The following is a 4598-nucleotide window of genomic DNA, read 5'->3' as shown; positions in this document are numbered from 1 at the left end:
AGCCCAGACTCAGGGCTGGAACAGGCCCCGGATTGAGGGGGTGGCTGCAGGGTTTGCAGCGCTCTGATGGCTCAGACAATGTGTCTCCCCAAAGCCTCAGATCTGCGTCCCCAGAAGGCTCCTGCGCTGCCTCCGCTCCTCTCACAGTCTATAGCAAGGAGCAGAAGCCATAGGGCACTAGGTGGGTGGCCGAGGCTTCAGGAGCCCAGAGTGTTTGCCTGTCTGGGCATTTTGGCTGAGACCTCAGGGACACACTGTGAGGCAGAATCCCAGGCATCTTATGAAAGGAGCATAAGGACATAAGGACGTAAGAACGGCCAGACTTGGTCAGACTGGGTCCATCTAGCCCAGTATCCTGTCTTCCCATAGCGGCCAAAGCCAGGTGCCCCAGAGGGAATGAACAGAACAGGGAATCACCAAGTGACCCATCCCCTGTCACCTATTCCCAGCTCCTGGCAAACAGAGACTAAGGACACCATCCCTGCCCATCCTGGCTCAGAGCATGTCCTCCATGAATTGATTTAGCTCTTTTTTTGAACCCTGTTATAGTCTTGGCCTTCACAACCTCCTCTGGCAAGGAGTTCCGCAGGTTGACTGTGCGTTGTGTGAAAAAATACTTCCTTTTGTTTGTTTTAAACGGGCTGCCTATTCATTTCATTTGGTGACCCCCTAGTTCTTGTGTTATGAGAAGGAATAAGTAACACTCCTTATTTACTTTCCCCACACCAGTCATGATTTTATAGACCTCTAGCATATTTCCCCTTAGTCAGCTTTTCTCCAAGCTGAAAAGTCCCAGTCTTATTATTCTCTCCTCATATGGCAGACACTCCATACCTGTTTCTGAACCTTTTCCAATTCCAATACATCTTTTTTAAGATGGAGCGACCATATCTGCACGCAGTATTCAAGATATGGGCGTACCATGGATTTATACAGTGGCAATAAGATTTTCTCTCTTATTCTCTATCCCTTTCTTAATGATTCCCAACATTCTGTTCGCTTTTTGCCTGCCACTGCACATTGAGTGGATGTTTGCAGAGAACTAGCCACAGTGACTCCAAGATCTCTCACTTGAGTTGGAACAGCTATTTTACATCCCATCGTTTTATATGTAGAGTTGGGATTATGTTTGCCAATGTGCATCACTTTGCAATTGTCAACATTGAATTTCATCTGCCATTTTGTTGCCCTTTTACCTAGATTTGTGAAATCTCTTTTTAGCTCCTCACAGTCTGCTTTGGACTTAACTATCCTCTGTAGTTTTGGATCATCCGCAAATTTTGTCACCTCGCTGTTTAGCAGATCGTTTGTGAAGATGTTGACTAGTCCCAGTACAGACACCACTAGTTACCTGTTTGCATCCTGAAAACTGTCCATTTATTCCTACCCTTTGTTTCCTAGCTTTTAACCAGTTATTGATCCACGTGAGGACCTTCCGGAGGTGAACGTAAGCTGGTACATTCCGGTATGGGGTACTGGCAAGAGCGGGTACGCTGTGCCAGCCCGGCCTGGCTTCCCCCTTCTCAGGCTGGTGATTTAAAGGGCCCAGGGCTCCCTGCAGCCTCCCAAGCCCCCCTGGCAGAGCCCCGGGGAGCAAATCACTGCCCTGGAACGCTGCTCTCTCCCGCGCTACCAACACAGAGCAGGGGCGGCGGGAGCTTCCTTACAATGGGGGGGGGTCACTATTGTCTGAACTGTGGCACTCCCATGAAAACCCTTCCCCAAGGTCCCACACTCACACCACCTCTCCCCCCGAGGCCACACCCACAGAATGCCTCTCCCCCCCCCAAGACTCCCCCTTTCCCGCCTCCATCATTTGTCCTAACAGCCAGTTAAGAGTGGTGGGGCCACAGCACCCCTGTTCCAGCACCCCTGACACACAGCTCAGCAGCAGCGGTGTGTGTGTGCGTGTGACAGAGGCAGCTGTGCTGAGCTGAGCCAGTGAGGGAAGCGGGGGCTGATGTTGGGGCTGCCCCCTCCCCCTGCCTCAGGCCTGGTTGCTTGCAGCAGCTGTCTGAACATAGAGACAGTGTGCGACACACTCCCTCTCCCCACACACACACTCCCTCTCCCCACACACACACTGTCTCTCCCCCCCCCCCCACACACAGAGTCAAAAAGCAGCTGGCAATCTAGTAGGATGCCCGTGGAACAATAGGAGAGAGAAACCTGCATCACTGAAAGTGCAGCCATGGAGACACCACACACCAACCTTGCCTAGCTGGCAAGAATCAAACCTCCACAGAAACACCCTGTGGCGTCTAACCCAGCTCCCTAAGGCCTCAGCCACAACCACTTAACACAGGGGCCTTTCTACACTCTGGTTCTGTTCTCACTGAAGGGTCATTTCCAATTGTTCACTCGGACCAGCTTCCCCAGCACACTCACTGCTGTGCAGCTCTGTACGTGTGGCCATGGCTGAACAGCCAGAGTTCCTGCTCATTTCCCCACTGGCTGGAGCATGGCTAGTGTGTGTTTGTGGTTAATGACGTTGCTGTAGATGGTTTGTTTCCTGCCTTGGCAATTCAGACAATCCCTTTTCCCAACATATCTCCAGCACATCAGTCCCTGGCTGGGTCTCCTGGGCAGTGGAAAACATCCCTTGTTTGGCCCTGCCAAGGGGCTCGTGGAAGCTGAGACGTCCCTCGGCTTGGATCAAAGGGGGAGTTGGATGGAATTTATCACACAACCCTCCCTGCTCCCCAGAGCCCCACGGGGAGAAGCTGGGGGCACCCTCCTGTGCCCCCAGCCACTGCCCCTCTCCTACACCCCTTCACCCCAACCCTGCACTCCCTCCTGTGCCTCCAGCCACTGCCCCTCTCCTGCACCCCCTTCACCCGTAACCCCTGCACCCCCTCCTGGGCCCACGTGGGGACACTGACCTGTTTGCATGGAGCAGCTGGCATTGCTCCTCCCTGGAACACTGCTCCTCCGGGCACCCCTAGGGGCTGCGGGGTGGGGGAGGGCGCCGAAATCGTCCTCGGTCCGCAGCGCACCAGCGGCACCGAGTCGGCCCGGCACGGACGCGTCCCGTCCTCCAAAACCGGCACCAGCGTCCCGGCACCGCTCCCCTTCTCCGGCGTGCAGAAAGAAAGCTGCGCCAGCAGCTGTGAAGACTCCGACCCCGGGACCGGTCACCCAGCCACTGCCAACACCTCCGGCACCGGCTGTGGTAGTGCACGTGCAGTGCACGGGCCCGGCAGCTCCGGCACCTGAAGAGCCGTTGAGCCCGACGCCCCCCTGCTCCCTGGCACCGTCCGAGGTCGAGCTCGGTCTCCCAACTACGCCCGAGACATACTCGCAGGTGAGGGAGCTCATCTCCATGACAGAGGCGCCGAGCCTCCGGCCCCCGGCACCTCCGCGGGGAAGCCTGAGCGACATCATCTGAGCTCCCTGCATCCAGGTCACTTTCCTCAGCTGGGCTGCGTCAGGGGAGGGCAGAGAGCAGCAGCTTCTGATGCTCCCCTCACAGCCCAGCTCAGCCCAGGTGGGGAAAGTGACCAGGACGCAGGGAGCACATAGTGCTGCTCCTCGCTCCCCCCAGCCTCTGTGGGGCCACGGAGGAGCATTGGGGCAGGGAGAGCAGTGAGCACCTTTGCACGGCCACACGGTGCCCTTTGACCCCCTGGAGCCCTGGGCGGCTGCCGGGGGCCCCACCCCTAAGGCTGGCCGGGCTCCCCAGCACGAATAGCAGAGACACAGGGAGACTGGCCACCCACTGAGCAGAGGTAGCCTGGGCGGCTCGTAATGGAGGCTCGGGGGGGCTCAGCCTCCCCAAACCTTGCGTTGCCAAGGGGGCAGTGGGGCCCATGACTAGGGGCCCTGGCCAAATTGGGTCCCCCTGGAAAAGTCTCCCCCATGTCAGCCCCATGGCTGGAGGAGCTCCCACTCCCTGCTATGGCCTGGGGGCTGCAGCAGGGGCACAGAGCATCTCTGGTCTGGGGGCTGCAGCGGGGCCGGGGTAAAGGAGTGACAGGGTGGGGCCAGTGGGGGAAGGGGTGGAACAGAGGTGACAGTGGATGGGGCCGTGGGTGGAAGGTGTGGAAGGGGGCGGAGCCACACATAGAAGTGGGGGGGGGCAGGGTTCCAGTGCTGGGGCCCCCGCACTTGTTATCCCTTTCCTGGGCTTTGGCATCACCAGCCCCTGCTTAGCGAGTAGGGGTCAGTGGTCCCCACAATGTGGGGCGTGACTCCTAGGGGGACACAGAGGAAGATTGATGGGGGCACCTCAGGGCCTGAGCCAGCCCCCATGGAGGGCAGGGAGGGAGCCCCACTCAGCCCCACTCTGTCCCAGCTCTTCCCCAACCCCACCCTCAGCCTGGGCCCCTGGCTCCCAGCCCGGCCTCGACCCCCTTACCCCTGTCCGCACCCCTCTCCCCAGCAAGCAACGGCCCCACTCCCAGCCCCGGTTCTCGACCGCGGCTTCCGAGGGGCCACAGCCATGGATACGAGGGCGCAGTGTGAAATGTTTGGGGACCACTGGGTTAGGGTGACGTCCTCAATCACTTCTCTGCAGTCCAATAAAAGCGATTCCTCCCCCACCCACCCCTCCGTCAGGACGGCCTAGGTACGTTCTTCTTCGAGTGATTGCTCCTACC

The sequence above is a fragment of the Mauremys mutica genome, unplaced genomic scaffold (genome assembly GCF_020497125.1).
Source record: "Mauremys mutica isolate MM-2020 ecotype Southern unplaced genomic scaffold, ASM2049712v1 000519F_np12_subseq_150393:319720_obj, whole genome shotgun sequence".
NCBI classification, from domain to species: domain Eukaryota; kingdom Metazoa; phylum Chordata; order Testudines; family Geoemydidae; genus Mauremys; species Mauremys mutica.
Note: the sequence above shows the minus strand (reverse complement) of the source record.